This window comes from Nestor notabilis, unplaced genomic scaffold, assembly GCF_000696875.1.
Source record: "Nestor notabilis isolate BGI_N333 unplaced genomic scaffold, ASM69687v1 scaffold7404, whole genome shotgun sequence".
NCBI classification, from domain to species: Eukaryota; Metazoa; Chordata; class Aves; order Psittaciformes; family Psittacidae; genus Nestor; species Nestor notabilis.
Genome location: NW_009926787.1, coordinates 88,860 through 107,655, shown reverse-complemented (window position 1 = coordinate 107,655; position 18,796 = coordinate 88,860).

Genomic DNA, 18,796 nt, shown 5'->3' with positions numbered 1-18,796 from the left:
CCTCAAAGCTTCACAGAATTTTGTAGAAACAAACAAATTACACCGGCAGCAGGAAGACATGTCTTCAATTAGTTTTCATTCAGAGAAGCCAGAGTGCTTAAAATGAAAGTAGATGCAGCAGCTGAGGTACACTTCCAGCTTTCTCTTTCTCCCTCTCTCCTAGAGAGGGAGCTAGAATGCTGGGTGAGGGTTTTTTGTTGTTTGGTTGTTGGGTTGGTTTGGTTTTTTTTCAAATAACTTCATAAATGCTGCATCAATTATTTTTATTATTTCTTTAAAATAATGAGGGATGAAATAATATTACTTTTATTCAGTGGTTCGTTTAATCAAGTTGTGGGGTCTCAGAAAAAGAGCTGAGTGGCAAAGAACTAATATAAAAAAACCTAATGAATAGATGTGTAGTTCATCTCCAGGCTTGCCTTAAATGTGGCATATATGGTTTACTGTGGCTATTTTTTATGGATTTTACATCTTAAAAATAATAAGTAGAAACAAGGGAAGTTTTCCTAAGTTCCATGCCAATATTCCCACACTAACCCTAAAGGTCAGATGTTGTATTTCTGCAGTAACATGCCTGCTCCCACACACCTCAGTAACTCCCAGTCTTCAAGGTGTCAACTTATTGCCAGCAAAATGAAAATAGCAGTGTCCTCTTGTCTTGAACACTACAGTTCAGATCATGCAGTTCTGAGAAAGATGTGTTGGAATATGCTCAGAGAATAGCAAGCTACGTACATTGATCATTGCATGTGAGCACCGGAGAGGGAAAAGTATTACTTAAGGTAAAGAAAGTCCTGGCTGAAGAACAAATGGATAGGAATTCTCTTTAAATGTAGTTATATTAAAAGATGACTCCCAAAAATTAGAGCAGCTTGCAGCTGAACAGAAGAGACAAGAACATCATTACTTCTGAAATCAAACATCACCATGTACAAGCATTTATAAAGAAAATAGGTATGGTTTCCACCAAAACAGGCTCTAGATACAATGATATCAGAAATCCCTTCTAAACCCTATGCCTCAAAAGAGGGATTTTTAAAAAACATTGGGATAAATGAAAGAGTCATTCCCAAGAGATTTGATTACTGATCTGTACAGACGTCTTTTAACCCTTTATGCAGAAGACTGGTAGTAGTGGTACACACCAGAGGTGAACCCACCTTGGCTTTCTAGGATAGACTATTATTTCTGCATGAAGTTTCTTCCTTGAATTTAAAATTGAGCTTATAAAAAAGAATAATATGAAGTCACTTTATATTTTAGTCTTACACACCTGTATCCTGGGTAATTAACTAAATTTTCTTCTGCTGTTCTGGTGGAGATCCTGGTTTTCATTAATATAGACATCTAACTGAGGGAGGAAGCTGAAGAAAGCTGATAAAAATATCAATGTTTCTGTTAATAGTGGTAACATCAGCAAGCCTGACGACATGTTCCATGTTTTCCTTTATGCCTTTTGTCAATTATTTATACTTTTATATTTCCATTTCCCCCTCTAAAGATGGAAGTAATAGTCCCTGACACCTCCTGTAAAATTCTGTGAAACCTGGCAAAGTAAACTGCTGTGTCTGAATGAGAAGTTACTATTTCCAAAAGCAAATCTGTTTGAAGAAAATCCCACCTGTGAGGTGCTGTAGATTTAGCATCTGATAAGGAATGGTCAAAAGTCTCTGGAATTTTATTGTGGTTCACCTTGAAAGAAAAGAAGTGGCAGTAAAATCAACCACACTTTCAGATTTCTTGAATAAGACAGCCAAACACTTCCTCTTTCAGGGATGAACTATGAACCTATTCTACTCTCTGTGAGAATCTTCACACCTTCCCCGAAAGAAAGATATAGTTCAAATTCTTACCTTTCCTGTTGAAGTTGCCTGACTTATGCAAATGTAGAGACAGCCTATAATCATCCACAATCACTTTAGACTGTTTCCTATTAGTCTATTGTGGTTTTGCATACTGCAAAGTCATCTAGGGAGTCTTAAAATGAGTTTGAAAGTAGCCTAAGAGAGTTGAATGACATTATGAAAGTGGAATTTGGATATTTTATATGTTCCTCTGGAATTAAGGTGTTATAGAGAATTACTGAAAAATGGTTACAAAACATTGGGAATAATGTGAGAAATACACTTGAAGTCTCCATGCAACTCTGATTGATAGCTTCTATAACGATTTTTCTGCCAGGTTTTGTTCTCTATGACTCTATGGTTTCTGCCATTAGATTTCATTTACATTTGATTCACTACAGAGGATATCTCTCTTGGAAAAAGTATAACATAAAAACAAGATGTTGCCCAAAAAGGTGTTGCTTTACATGACTGGAGAGAAGTCTAGACATGGAGTTTATTATACCCTATGTCTGTGACACAAATAATACCTTTTAAATGCAAAATATGAAGTCAATTTCTTTTCCATTTCACTATTTTAATGTGCCCATTGCATCTTCATTCTGGGCCAAATTCAAAGTTTACAGAAGTTAAGGGGATTTTTTTCCACTGAATTCTAGAGATACTGGATCAGTCCCTAGTAGATTCAACAGAGAGACAGAACTCTTTAACAATGTTCAGCAAACCTAAGTATCTTCCATATACACCTTTTTGTGGTTAATTAGCACATAGTCTTGCTACCACAAAAGTTGCTTGAGACAAAGTCTTTGGTTTTTCTCTCCGACAAGCAAGCTCCTGTATTGTAATTGAAACTTTACTTGTAGATATAGGATAAAATTCTCCTGCTACAGCTAACTTGCCCATCTAAAGCAGCCAAAGAACACAGGATGTTTCCTCCTTTTGTTGAGAAATTGTCCCTCATTTGCAACTGAACTCCTTTGCTCCAGTGACGCATAAATATTATTTGTAAAGTACAATGCACTAGTCATACTAGTAAACAACAAAACTCAGGATCAGGTCTTCAAGGATCCTGTACTGTTTGCGAGATTTGAGAAATTGTGTGTACATGTCTGGTCTGCCTCCCCCCACTTCCCTGCTCCATTTATATAGAATCATAGAATCATAGAATAGTTAGGGTTGGAAAGGACCTTAAGATCATCTAGTTCCAACCCCCCTGCCATGAGCAGGGACACCACACACTAAACTATGTCACCCAAGGCTCTGTGCAGCCTGGCCTTGAACACCTCCAGGGTTGGAGCCTTCACAACTTCCTTGGGCAACCCATTCCAGTGCCTCACCACCCTCACTGTGAAGAACTTCTTCCTTATATCTAACCTAAACTTCCCCTGTTTAAGTTTAAACCCATTACCCCTTGTCCTACCACTACAGTCCCTAATGAAGAGTCCCTCTTCAGCATCCTTATAGGCCCCCTTCAAATAGCCAAAGCCATCGTCCTAAAAGAGTAAGAGAAGCTTTCAGTCCCAAAGACTTCCTCTTAATGTAATACTGGGAAAAACAGGAGGGTGGACATGACCAGACAGGAAAGTAGGCATGTACAGACAACACAACCTGGAGCACTGAGAGCCGCATAGGAATTATCTTGGTATGCATACATACAAGTGGGAAGTTACAGTGTTTGTGTGTTACAAAGGGGAAAGACACAGCACAAAAAACATTAGTGATTAAGGCTGAAAGAGGGGATCTGTGAAAGAGGAGAGTCATGACGCCTTGACAGTGCTGCTTGTCCTCAGTGAAGAGTGAGGAGAACAGCACAGCGCTGGTAGAGGAGTGTTTCCACAGCTGAGCAATGAACTTCAGCTTCAGTAACCACCTGGGATACTTACGCCTTTCCCAGTTTTGGCATCTGAGCTCGAGGTTAGAAAATACATTTTGGTTGAGCTCTGCTTGCTGCTTTTGGATGAGGCTCATGAGGAGGAGCAATTCTTCACCCAGCCAGCAGGGAAGGACTGCCCCTAGCTCAGCTCTTTGCTTTGTCTGCCAGTAATATGTCCCGCAGGCCCTCAGAGCAGTGTGCTATGAGGTAACAAATAAAAGTGCCATTTTTCCCTCCAGTTTTTCTTCTATACTTCTTTTTCCTTGTGGGAATTTCATTTGAATGCATGGTGTTCTTTGGAGGTATAGTATACTTTTTTTCTGAGAGTCACAGGCTTACAAAACCTGTGGTAGCACCACGGAGGTTTGTTTCCTGTCATTTATTGACCTGCTAGTATGAATACTTTCTTTTTTTTTTTTTCTAAAGCATGTATCTTGTGGTCAGCTGCATCTGGTGCTACTACACAGTTACGGTAAATTTACATGTAACCAGCTGAAATTTCCTGTAAGCCTTCCGTGGGCTAGCAATACAAAATGAAACTAAACAAGCCCATTCTAACAAACGAGAAATATTATTTGATTTGATTTATTTGTGGCTGGTTGGTTTTCATAACAGTAGCTGGTGTCCTAACACAGCTTGTGCCAAGCATGAAAAAGTATATGGCGAATAATAATTACGATATTTACAGACATTTTCTTCTGTCACAATAAACCTTGGTGCTCTGTGGGGCTTATGGGTGGGGATGTTTCTAGTGATCAGTCAGCTCTGAAGGAGCTTGCAAAAATTCTGTTTTGCTCTGCGTATCAAAGCTGTGCATAAGAACAGGAACATCATGGTTTCCTACTTGTTATCTTACGTTTATGTGTGCAGCAACTAAAGGCATAGTCACCAAAGCCAAAAGAGCTTTACATGGCTTAAATAGAAGTGGCTGGTGCCATTAGGTATAGGCAGTATGAGATATGAGTAAGTAATAGTATATGTAGCTGAAACTTCAGTCTGTAAGGCTTCAATTGTGACTGGAGATTCCCTACAGTAATACATATAATGAATAATGTTAGTAATGAAATTTATGTTTTTCTCCCTTCCAAGGAAAAAAGAAAAGTGATTAGAAATAGCAACATCCATATTAGTTTGTCCTTCCTATGTAGAATGCTTACTTTTGTCCCCATATTCACCATCCAGCAGAGAGGAGGTTTCAGTTTGTCCAACCCTTTACTCTCTATTGATTAGAGAAGCCAAGAAGCATGTGAAATCTTTTTTCTCAGCTGTCAATCTTTCTTCAAGCTGATCTTTCATAATCAGGTAGACAAAGATAATCACTCATTGCTGATTAGAGATGGAGGCAGAGACTATGGAACCCTGAAGCCATGGGGCTGGCCAAGTACCTCACTTGCCTGGAGGGCTGAATCCAAGCAGTACTCCCTAGATACAGTTCATGCCCAAGTTGGCTGATGTAAAAGAATTTGAGGATCCTCCATTCAACCTTGTGTAGTGCTTTGTGCCACGTTTGGACGAAGTATGTATTATATGCTGATTCGACAATCGCATGTGTGAACTTTGCCTCAGCACTGCATAGGTGGGGGAAGAAAGAATCTGCATCGTGCTTTACAGTCCCACAACTCTGCGGAGCAGTTTGCTTTTGCTTGGAGGAAATAGCTTCTGCAGTGCAAAGATACCTGGGAACACTGCACATTTTCTTTAAAGGGCAATGCTTTGTGACCTAGGACAGCAGAAAGTCATGTGGTAAAGGCACTGGCCACCTTTTGAATAGGCTGACAAAAAGTGAGGAGCAAGAAAATACTCAAAGCTCCTTTTTCTTGGGTATATTTGCTTGTGTTTTAGATATCTTTCCAACCTGACCTTTTGAAAACCATTTATTTACACATCTCACACACAGCTAGAGCAGCAGTGTGAGGCAGTGAGGGGTGGGACTAGAAATGCAGAGCAGAGTGGGGTATAATCAACCCACTTGCACCATGCCAGTCATGCACACCCTCTGACTGGCCTTCCCAATTCAGTACCATGGGCCAACTGAGTCCTGCGAGGTGGTGGGGCTCCCATACCTTCTCTGGGGCTAGTGTAACTACATGGGACTGTAGTCCAACCTTGGATCTCTTCCAGAAGTTCCCAGCTGCTGTGAACATCTCAGTGTTCTGTGGCCTGAGTCAGATCACTCCTCCATGGGCTCTTGAGCCATCAAGGGCAGTGTACAATGTGCATCTGTGCCAGGATGAGGAGGCTGCAGAACAGCCTGACAGCTCTCCTCCCAGTGCATGGAACTGTGAACCTTTCTTCTCCAGATGGCATTTCATGGCCATTTTCTGCATCCTGACTATAATGGAAACCACAGGAGAAAGAGCTTCACCAGCTTGATCCTTAACAGGAATTTATGGCTGCATGTTACTATAGTTGTGTATTACAGAAAACAGATTCATAAGGGGATGTATTCAAAAGCATGGAGCTAATTGGTTCCAGGATGCTTTTAATTTAGACACCCAGATCTGGCAGTGGAGTTCTCACAGCATCTGCCCCCATCATGCAGAAGGTGGAAGCTTCCTGAAAAAGTGGATTTCTTCCCTGCAGGGTCACAGAAGCTGTACATGTCAAAGAGATTTTGCTGGTAGGAACCTCCAATACCTTAGCTGTATGACTAAATTCCCAAAGAAAAAGTCATCATGTGGATATGCATGCAAATCCGGGCATATATGAGTAGCCCAGACTCATCCCAGACTCTGCAAGTGAGAAATTTTGGATGAACTTTCAAAATTCCTGACTGTGCTTTGTTCCAGAAATAATAAAGGACTACAGCCATTTAAAGCTGTAATCTGTCCTGGGTGAGGATAGAGCTGCCTGCAAGGTCTACCTGAGCTGCAGACTCCCTGCTTTTCCCGTCACAAGGTGCAACTTCCCATGTATAATTAACTCGAAGAGTAGACTTTTATTTTGATTTGGGAGGAGGGAGAAGGCATCTTTGATGAACTCACTGGGGAAGAACTAGGTGAGACTACTTTTGGGAGGTCAGACCACGCATAAAAACGCGTGGCCTCAGCAGGTGAAGCAGAAGATGCGTCTCTATTAAAGCAGAATGGCATGGTGATCTGTAAGCAGAGGTGAAAGCTGATATTGGCCATTGGCCTCCCAAGCTGATAGAGACCACAAAACAGGGAAAGTTCTATGGTGCCTTTTCTATCATGTTGTACACAAAGGTACAAAATGTGAAGGCAGGCAGGCACAAGGGATTTGCATTGTGCTTTATGAAGTCTCAAAGGAACAAATGAATGGTTTCATACCACACCAACAACTCCCAGTAAATACGATTTGGTATTTGGCATTAAACTGGAAAGCACAGCTCTATAGTTTGCATATAAAGCTACAATTTAGAAGAACTTGATCTGCAATCTAGCAGGGCCCTTGTGCCACATGCTAAATGCGCAGTATCAGACTGACCCTTAAGTGGAATAAACAAATATGAAATCTGATTTCACCCATTCTGAATTTCAACAGCTTTATCATTTCCCATTTAGCTTTCATTTTCACTCACCTCAGTTGATGCTTATCATTCACTCTTAGATTCTTTTTATCTGATATTTCTTCGGTCATACTTTTCATGCTCTTTCATGCCATATCTGTTAAATTCCATGAAAGTTCATAACCCTGGCTTCAGATTTTCATGGTCCTATCCAAATATAGAACCATTGGTTTGTTTTGAAAATGTCCACCTTTCTAAAGGAGAGTTATGTCTCTGCTCCCTGTACTCCACTGAAGTAGCTGCTGCCAGTCTTTCCTGACTTGTCCCTGGCCAAGTACCCATAACTCATAGTACCCAAAACTCATCCAACAGTTAACTGCCATTTCTTGCCTCAATATCTTGGCTTTTGTGGTACCTCCATTGCCATCCCCACTGCATCCCTCATCAGAACTCCCTTTTTCCTTTGTGTCAAAATCAACCTGTATGCATTGGCATGACTTTTTACCCTCCCTCTCATATTTTGTACATTGTAGAGATGTCTTCTACCTGGAGACTTTTTTCTGCTGCTTTACACATTGAACTATATCATGGTTATACCTAAGTTCTAAGAAAATATCTGTGTTGATTTAGAACCTGATGGTGTCCAGTTTCCAGCAGTGTGAGAAAGCAGACAGGAGTTTCCTCACCCACATCATCTGCTGTCTTGGTATCAGTTATCAGCAAATGCTGGTTTTACTTTGGGGATGAAAGTCTTACAGGACCATATGTCTGTTTCAAACTGGTGTTCTAAACTCAGTGCTAGCATGTCTCAGTCAAAGCTGCTGAGACAAATATGTCTACACAAGGTGCTGAGACCTACCAGGGTCCTACCAGACTTAGCATTTTTCATGTTTTCCTGACATTTTCCGTTGCAACTCCTTCAATGACAAGTGCACTATTTGAGGCAGTTGTGTTTGTAATAAGAAGTCAGCACTGATCTCTGGTTAACTGCCTTTGACCCCACAGTCTACTGTATGCTCAAAGCTCAGGAGCAGCCTGTGGTTTCACTAGATATTTTTTCTTAGAGAAAAACCCCTCGCAGAACCGAAGCCTCTGCTATGGGGAAATCGGTTAGCCTCATATGGCACACCCTGATCATCTTTCCTAACAGTATAAAGCTGAGGCAGAATACCAAGAGATTTAACAGCTTTCAGCTGGAAAGTCCCGTATCTAAAAGTGGAGGACATGAGATCCATTTGCCTCAGGAATTCAAGAAGTGCTACAAGAGATTGAAATTTCTACCCGACAGAAATAACCAATTCAGTAAATCCATGGTATTTTCTACAACTTTTTCATTAAGCAGGAAGTGGAGAACTGAAATGCAAACCTCCCATGGTTCTTGTACCTCTAGATTTCTCTTGTAAATGACCTCACCAACCTTACTACGTTCACTTTGAAATTTCTGTGATATACTGTGAGGGTAGTGAGGCACTGGAACAGGTTGACCAAAGAAGAGGTAAATGCTCCATCCCTGGCAGTGTTCAAGGCCAGGTTGGACAGAGCCTTGGGTGACATGATCTAGTGTGAGGTGTCCCTGCCCATGGCAGGGGGGGTGGAACTAGATGGTCTCAAGCTCCTTCCCAACCCAAACCATTCTATGATTCTATGATCTACCTTGCTGTCTATCTCAAGAGGAATATGAGTGTAATGTTAAATATCTAACCCTATTACATAAGCAACTTGGAACAAAAGAACTTAAGAACTCCCTTTTTATTTTCATCTTTCCCAAAAATGATCACAATGAAACATTGTGACCCAGAGCTCCAGCTAGCAAGTTCCACCTTGAAGAAAAATAAGTCTTGTCAGGTAAGCTCAGGCACAAAATTCAGCTTTCATGCAATGTAAATTCACAAATCCTAAAATTCTGCAAGAGTAATGAAACTATTCCCACAGCTTCTGCAGTCCATTTTGTCATTTCTTGGGAATCCTGTTTGCTCAGCAGATAGGTTCACTATAGGACAGTAACCCCAACATAACAGTAATAACTGCTCAAGAATGTGAAAATGAGTCATTTCCAGCTGAAGTCATACAGGTAATTACTGTTCCAGCTTAACAGCAAGTGAGTAAACCAGCCTAGAAAATACAGAATTAATTTAATTACAGACATAAATTGCTTTATTAGTTTAAGATATTGAACATGGGTGAATCACAGGTTTCCACTTATGGAAAAATATTAGATTCCTTGGAAAACAGGTGGGGGCAGGAAAAGAAGGCTTGAGGAGCTGGATGGAAATATTCTATGAATTTGGCCTCTCCTGAGGAAGCAGGCACCAAGCGCCGATGCTGTAATACTCCACATCCTCACACACACAAAACATCCTTGGTGGCAGTCCCTGAAGCTGGGTTTAATTTACCCCTTGGTGGTTGAGGTGATGGTTTACCTGCAGTATGAAAGAAGACCATGGCAATGAGCCTGCATTCAGATATGACCCCAGAGCTTTGTGCCACCTTTCTCAGCCTCCAGGGGACCATAGACCTGTTCCATCATGGGTACCCATCCCTGGATGGGCTCACTTGAAAAGTGCTCCTCCATTGACTCACAGCTGTGAAGCGAACACTCACCATTGTTTTATGCCTAAACATGTTTATCTCCAGGCACATTTTCCTTCTCATTCTTCAGCTGAAAGAACCCATTTCCATGACATACATTTGCCCTGCCTTTCTGCACCTGCAATACAGATGTATCTATCTGACCAATTTTAATTACCATGAGAGATATGCCGTTTGATGCAATTTTTAAATCTGATTTTTAAAGAATGTGAACCTTATTTTTTTCCTTGTAAGGCATTTGAATCAATTGGTGATACAGTCTGTGCCCTTATAGTAATTTTGACCCTTGACTTGACATTAGCCATTCCTTTTCACTGTTCTCTTTACTATCTTGGGAAAGTAGCCACAAACTGTGTGCTCATATTTTTCATTACTTTATTGTCATTTTGCTTGTATGAGTCAGCCAGACAACTTGATCAATAGCCCCATGACTAATTTAGTACCTTTTTTCTACAAACATCTACACCAAAGAGAGCCTGAATAAGACAATTCAAGTGCTACTTTAATGCATTGCATTTGAACTCTTGGTTCCTTTGCTGCAAACAGTGCTCGCTGCTTAACTTTGACCACAACTGAGTAAGATCATGATGGGATTCATTCCTCTTCTTCATAAAAGTTTATTCACATCGAGATTGTTATAGTAGGCTAGACCACCTCTCCTTGCAAGCAGTCCAGCAAGACCAGGTATGTAATGCTATATGTTAGAGATTTGCAGGGAATCCACAGCTCCTTTGAGCCATACCTCACTGTGAGCTATGGTAGCAGTTACCCTCCACTTCACAAGGTCTATGGTTCGGTTTTCTGTCGTTTTAGCCACTGGTGCAAGCTGGAGGCAGGCGCGGTTGGAGCTGAGCTGCATGCAATGTTCCTGGCAGGTCCTTTGTTGCTCAGCCCAGGGGTGAATTTCTGTCCACACAGAAATTCTTGAATTTGTGTGTCTGATGAAAAGAAAATTTGGCTTGATTCTGGCACTCTGAGACAGATGTGGTGATACAAAACCAGGCTGTCAGATGGTGGTACTGCATGGGACCTTTTCTTCTGAATGTTGTTACAGACCTTCCCCTCACCACAGCCTTCTCTAACACATGACAGCTAACATTTCCTTTTAAACAATTTTATTTAGTGGTCAAACTCAAGTGTGTAGTTCAGGTGCTAAGTATAAATGAATTAATTCTGCTGCAGGAAAAATGGGGTTTGACCAAGTTGTATGAGTGTGTGCCTGTACTTTGGGGTGGCAAAGCAGGGCTAAAGTGAAAGGAAATTCATCGTTCTTCTTGGGCTAACCCCTCAGTCAGACTTTTTTAAACTCCAACACATTTATGTACTCTCAGTCCTCCTTGAAGGTGAAAAACAGTAACCATGCTCATGCTTATACATCAGAAAAGCAAAAGCTACTTTGATGCTGAATATGTTATACATGTATTTGCATATTCCTGTAGCTAAAGAGGTATTGTACAGGACGACTCTTGTAACTCAGAGACAAACTAAGAATAACTACCAGGAAGAAAACAATAACAGTAAAAATGAGCAAAACCCACAGACTTTCCTATGAAGCTAAAACCAATTAGCTACAGGTAAGAAATAGCCAGGCAAGAACTGAAACTCCCACACTTAATTGTTAGACTCATTATTTCTTATGTGGGTGAACAAGAATCTCTCCAATTAATGGATACCACAAAAGATGAAAGGGACAGAGCATAACAGCATCAGCTCAACTGAATCAGTTAACAATACTTGATAGAAGCTCACAAAGTGCTACTAAGCTTTGTAACTCAGTATGCAAGTAAGTGTGGTAAAAAAAAATTAAGAATAGAGAGAAGATGAAGATGGTCATAATAAAGTCAAATAATTATTTTTAAGAACTGCTAAAGGCTGAAAGATGGGCAGTTTTCTTAAAATACAGGTGCTGAGGGTGGAGAAAGGGTGGTTTGGGCTTTTCTAAAAAGAGACATGCATATATTAACACAAACACACATATATTCATCTCGTAGAGATTTCCTTTGTGCCCAGCCAGCATTATCTGGGTCACATGTCATGGGAAGCAGTAGGTCCTGAAAAAAGATCTGTAAGAAAGGATGAGTTCTGGCCATTATTCATCAACTCAGGAAGGCTAGGCCCTGGAAAGGGCTAAGCAGGATGAAAACTCAGAGAACTTCCCTGGGAATAGGAGAAAAGGAGGGCCAGGTGACCAGAGGGAAAAATGTCTTGTTACAAAGAAGTCACAGGACAGCATTGGAAATTTGGAACAGAAACAAGGACTGAGGAGGAATGTTAAAAGCTCACTTTCCCATCTGAACAGCTAAGTGGATCCTCAGTTGTAGATCATTCACTCTGAATATGAGGCCAGAAAAGGTACTGGGGAGCACAGGCACGAGCAGGAGCAGAGCTTTCCACGTGGGAAGAGAGGCAGGGCAGATGTATTTTGTAGTTTGTCTCACCCAGAGGCAACTGCTGATTCCAATGGAGATCCTGACTCAGTACTTCCCAAGATCCCTAACACATCACTGCATTGTGCTTTCAGAAGTGCCCCACAGAGAAATGCACACAAGCCTTGTCATGGAAATTGTAGATCATGCTGACAAATAAGTAAAAAAAAAAAAGTCTATCCAGTATTAAAAGCATCTTCTCTAAAAATTATTCTTCTTTATTGTCAGCCATTTTCTCCCACGGTTTCAGAAAGTTTATCAGAAAAGACCCTTTGAAGTAGAAAATAGCTTAGCAAAATTGAAAATCTGTGAATTGATGTGGTACGTAGTCTAAAAAAAACCCCAAAAATAAAATGAAGTAAATGCTGTATGGATAAAGAGTGCCTAGAGCTATTAAACAATTGCAGAAGGAGAACAGTGCTTCAGACTAGGACTATTCTTTGGCTCTAGTTAGAATCTAGAGGTCAGATAGACCTTCCCACATCCTCAAGGAACACCTCTGGTTTGAGACTAGGTGTGTTCCAAGGGTAGTCAAACATAATTACTATAAAAAGGGCAAATTAAATATTTGGTTCAGTTGTTTGGTTGCTTTGGTTTTATTGTTGAGTTTTGGTTTGCTTTGGTTTTTTGTGGCATGCTAAATACTTATTGGTAGGCAGCTTCTATCACTGGATAGAAACTACTTAGCTGAAGTGACTTTTACTTTTCATCTGAGACTCTCTTCTTCTCTGCGCAGATTAAAATACACCTATTTTGTCCATCTGTCTATAGCTCATGTTGGAGACACATCCACAAATGCATGAGATTTCTTTTTCTTTTAATTGCTGTTCTTTCCCTGTAGTGTGTTCAAGTAGCATTTGTGCAGCTGGTCTATACGTAATATTAGAATTCGTAAGAACTCTCTGAAAAGGAAGAACTTGCTTACTAAGACTAGCTCAAGGTTTTAAAATGAATAATTTTTTCTATTTATATCCATGTCACTAGCCACTTGTGATAAATACCATCTCAGAGGTACACCAAGCTCTTTTTTGCAGTGTTCAAGCAAATTATTTTCACAAAGTCTATGGAAAAATAACAGTTGCTAGATAGGCAACATGAACTTCACCAACTGGGTAGCATGTATGGACTTTCATCATTGCTTATTTGTTTCAGATAAGAAATCTCAACAATTTGTTAGTTCATACATCATTTTCCTTAAACTTTTCTGTTAAACTACGAAATAAGAGACAAGCACATGAATGGCATAGGGCAAATGACATTTTATATATATTCTATACATCTCTGAAAAGTATTGTGCACATTTTTAATGAACCATTTTCTGTTATTTTATGTATCTTGAGAATTTTGTTATTTATCAGTAAATTATGGCCCTTCCATAAATTCACAGCCATTTTTTTCCAAACATTCTTCCACTGGGCTACATGAGGGAAAGGACTTCAGTGCATTTATTTGTTATCAAAACCAAGCCAGTTTATCTTTATAGTGACTAACAAAATCTTACCAGCATTAAGTAAAAGGTCTTCCCTGAGTGTCTGGAGAGGCCAAGAGAGAAGCATTATCCAGGAACCAAAAGACTGCAAGGTTGGACCATCCAAATTAAATAGGGCCCATGTTCATACTTTTCAAGACTGTATATTAGGTGCAAATGTGAGGATTTTTTGGGACTATTTAGGGAAAATTCTCTGCAAATAATGTGACCACTGGTGGTTCTTTTTGATACGAAATCATGACAGTGCAGGATCCATGTTAAAGTGTCAACATGTTCTATGCTCTTTGTTAGAATCATTGTTTGAGTCGACCACTCCAGGCTAGAGGGGAAAAAAACAACCCAGAAGGCATTATAACAATGTCCAGAATCCAATTGCCTAATTCAAATCACTTCTACGTCAAGGAATCTTTCCATTGACTTTTTTGAACCAACCTGTAACAGAAACCTCAAGTAGCACCAGCTGCATGAGGAATTGTGTGCTTTGAGTGAAGAGCATGCAACTGTCTTTTCACTAGAGCAGGAAGCAACTGCGCATGGGCTTTGCAGTTAATTGGGTAAGACTGAGCTCTTTAGCATTTGTTTAGCCCAGTAGACAAATTTTAATTTCAGGTAACTATTTTAAACAGTAGTTGCACCACTCAATTTAGCATCATGGTTCCTTGAAATAGAGTAGTCATATAAATACAACTCAAGTGGGGAGGAAATGTTTTATAAATCCCTGAAAATAAATTTTTAATAGGAAAGCATTGTTTGCATAGTGTTTCTGTTCAATGGCCCTTCTAATGATGAAGTTAAAATGGGATGTCTAATTTGCTCTCATAACGGCATAAACCATAGACACCTACACTCTTTGAGAATGCAACCAGAAATCTACTGAGGAGGGCACAGGATGATAATGCAGGGAGATATGAAGCTGGACTGAAGACAGAGTTGTGCATGCCTGATAGAGGGAGACATGACAGTGACAACATCTGCTGTTTGACCTTCAGGAACCTGCAAGAAGGGTGAGTGTGGGGGAATTTCCGTACCACTGGTGACATTAACAGCCTGAGGATAACACAAAATTGTAAGTTGTGGAATGACTTTCCTTCGAAGTGTTGTTGGCTTTGGGTTCATTGTATATGATGATACACTTTCCAGAATTCTTTTTTGTGGAATTGGTTATGCAAATAGATATATTTTATTGCATCTTGTTTAATAACATAGAGCCAATCTGTGAAAAAGTACAGTCATTTACTCTTGATAATAGCATCTTGTAGAAAACTTCCAGCTCCTTATGAGCATGATCCTATAGACAGCACACTGGAAAGAACAGTGTATCCAGCCATGAACACGGAGAAACCCTCAGCCATCTCCAAACAATATACTCCTGTATGTATCGACCAAAACCTGTATATTGTATCATACTTGTATATTGTATCATATGTGCACGCTGTGTATCTCCACATGCTCAGCAAATATATGACTTAAAAGGATATCCAGTTCTGCACAGGACCTGATCCTGTGAAACACTAAGTGCGTGTTGGAGTGGCAGTAACTCACATCCCTGGGTTGGTTTAGAGACCAGGTTTACCCACTTGGCTTGCTTTCTGCTTTGTAAGATCAAGGTCATCTTACACCTCTGATTTAGGGGGAAATCTCACAAATGACAGCTTCCCTTTGAGGCAGCAGTGAGCATGGAGTGGTGCAGGTGGATCATACCTGCTTTGTGCAACAGAGAACTGAGCCCTCTTCCATTTTTATTTCCCTCTGTCGTGATCACCACACAGACACAGACGGTTTTGCCATGGGTCAAACAGTTACCCCGTTTACTTCTGCAGGTAGATTTTTTGCATAGGCCTTCCTGATTGCTTCCCAGGAAGACTTTGCTCACTGTAAGAGGGAACCTTGGAAAGAAGAGTAAAAGAGGAAGTTGAAAGATGGGTGGCCTTATTTTTCTGCTTTGCATAAGGACAACTGCTACGTAAGGCACCCAGAAGTTGTATTTGTTGCTGTTGCTAGACAGCTGTCTGCCACCTACTTGAGCAGCCTACATACATCCCATGAGTTGCAGAATTACCACTTCTGTGTACCACACAAGATAGCAGAGAGGTGAGAGTTTTTGCATATTTTGGGCTGAGAATCCCACACACATCTGCTAGGTTTGGTCCTTTTCCACCTCCAGACCTTTTTAGACATTTTTATTATTTCTGCTTCCCACTGACCAAAAAATCCCCCCATGGTCACACATAGATTAGAGGAGGGAGATGACCACAAGGACAGATTTGAACTGACAGCCTTCACCGAGGAGTCCTGCAGGCCTCAAGGGTGAAACAGCTGTGGGGAGATATAACCTGCTCTGGAATCTGCCCCTACACCAGGGATGCACAAAGTGGGCTTACTGGCGTCACGGGAAACTCAGAAAACTGCGAACCAGCAAAGCTGGCATCCCTACACATTACCGAGACAGTGGGCCCATGTCCTGGGTTCATATATATATGAGACAAAAGCGATGGTATATTGAAAAATGATGTGGGATCTGAGCATGATGTGAATGGTATGGAATAAGGGGTGGATACTGTCCTGGGTTCAGCTACAGCAGTCATTTTTTCTCCTTCTTAGTAGCTGGTGCAGTGCTGTGTTTTTGACTTTCAGCCTGGGAACAATGCTGATAACACCGATGTTTTTAGTTGTTGCTCAGTAATGTTTACTCTGACCAAGGACTTTCTCAGTCTCATGCTCTGCCAGGGAGGAGGGGAAGCCGGGAGGAAGCAGAGACAGGACACCTGACCCAAACTGGCCAAAGGGGTATTCCATACCACAGCACGTCATGCCCAGTATATAAACTGGGGGGAGTTACCCGGAAGGCCCAGATCGCTGCTCGGGTCGGGCTGGGTATCGGTCGGCGGGTGGTGAGCGGTTGTGTCCTTTTCCCTTGTTATTCCTCTTATCACTATTATTGGTAGCAGTAGTGGTTTGTATTATACCTTAGTTACTGGAGAGCTGTTATCTCAACCCGTGGGAGTTACATTCCTCCGATTCTCCTCCCCCTCCCCCCAGGAGCGGGGGGAGGAAGGAAAAGGGGGGGAGTGAGCGAGCGGCTGCGTGGTTCCAAGTTGCCGGCTGGGCTTGAACCACGACAGTCCACATATAAATTTGGTGCACAAGAGATTATTAAATATGACTTTCATCACAGGATATACCACACTTCGTGGTTATACTAGAGCTTACTGAAGAGCCAGGGCAGTGAATATACAGACAAGGGGGAGCCAAAATAGCATCATGTCCTTGGATCTTCACAAGAATCTCAGTTGAGTCTCACCATAGAGCTACCAAAGAGGTTAAGCTATTGTGTTATAAGGAAGTCTTCACATAAATATGCATCTGGTTAAAAGATAAGAAATAACGGGTAGGAATCAGTGAATATTTTCTGCAGTTAAGTGGGTTCAATCGTGAGAGGGCTTGCCTGGGGCCTATGCCATTTAATGTAGCCATCAGCAATTTGGGAAATGGGGTGAGCTGTGAAATAAGTCAATTTGCTGATGCATTAAGATATTAATATCAACTTAGTTATTCATACTCATAATTAAGTTTGCTGATGTACTAAGTTATTCAGGATATGAGGAAGGAGGTTTGGCTGCAAAGAACTATTAAAAGACTTCCAAATACTTAGTGGCAAGGTGATAAAATGTCAGATTAAATCAGCGCTGATAATATGCAGGAATAGAGAGTAAAGATAGATCAATATGCTGCAGAAGTGATGCATAAACCACAGTGCCTTTCTGAGACAATGATGTATTTTCTTTTGATTTCACCCCTTTCTAATTTTAACTACTAGATAGTAGATAATATATTTTCACTGCTGTGCATGTGCATCTATGAACTCTCTCAAGTTGCATAGCTGAAAAAATTTGCTCTGACCTTCCATAAAAAATGTTCGATGCTTCTACTATGTTTCTCTTTGGAACTATTTATTGTAGCCATTAAATTAATTTCACACTTACATTTAGCTTAGCTGAAAGTGCCTTCCTCACTTGGATATAGTGATGAATGACATAAAAGAAAAGACCCAGGACTCCCATGGATGTGAGAGATGACAGATTTTCATGTTAAAAGTGATTCACCTCATTTGTATGCTATGCAACTGAGGGGAAACATTGTGGTCTTGTGGAGGCTGATTTTTATGATGTTCTTCTCTAACACTATTATCACATTAAAAGAGCAAAGTGAAGAATGATTAATTCAGCAGTTTATATTAAGCACCCTGTAGAAATGGGTTTCACAGACTTACACTGGGTAAGGAAAACTCAGGGGAAGGCAAATATGAGAAGTAAATGATTTGGATTCCTTTGAGTGGTTAGGTAACTATGGCAGCACTGGTGAATCTGAAATGTCAGGTGTCAGATTTAACACGAAAGGTTTAAAGATGCTTTAAAAATTTCCAGTTGAAATAAGGATACTTTGAAGGGGGAAAAAAAAAGGAGAAAAAAAAACCCCAACAAAATAACCAAGAACAAAACAAAACAAAGATCAACAAACAAACAAAACCCAAACCACCAAACTACTCAAATCAGTGTGTACAAATACAGTCTGCCAGCAGTGCCAGCTACTACTCCATCTCCTGGCTGCTCATTTCTTCCCTAATTCTCTGCCTCTGCTACTCAGTACTAGGATGAGAAGAACCTGGGAAATTATGTGACCAAGCAATAATGTCCTCCCAGTACTCTTGCTGTTTTGAGACAGATTTAACGGTATAACAGACGGAATGCATGTGACAGCACAGCACAGAAAATGGCATAGGCTTAGGTACGCCCAACTAGGGTAGGATGGGTGGGTAAATATTATTCCTGCTGGACGTATAGCAATGACCTTAATTGTTTTTCCATAGACTTCTTCAGCAAGGTGAGGAAGGATTGTAGACTTTACAGTTTATAGTCTAATAAAGTAGCTCCTAACTAGTCCTGACTTTAAATTAAAAAAAAAAGAAAAAAGAAAAAGAAAAAAAAGAAAAAGAATATTAATTTAACCAGAAGGAATGAGAAGGCTCATTGCCAATGGCTAAAGAAACTTTAACTTTCCCAGTTAGATTTTTCAGTTTTTCCTCTCCTCTCCTCTCCCCCTTCGTTC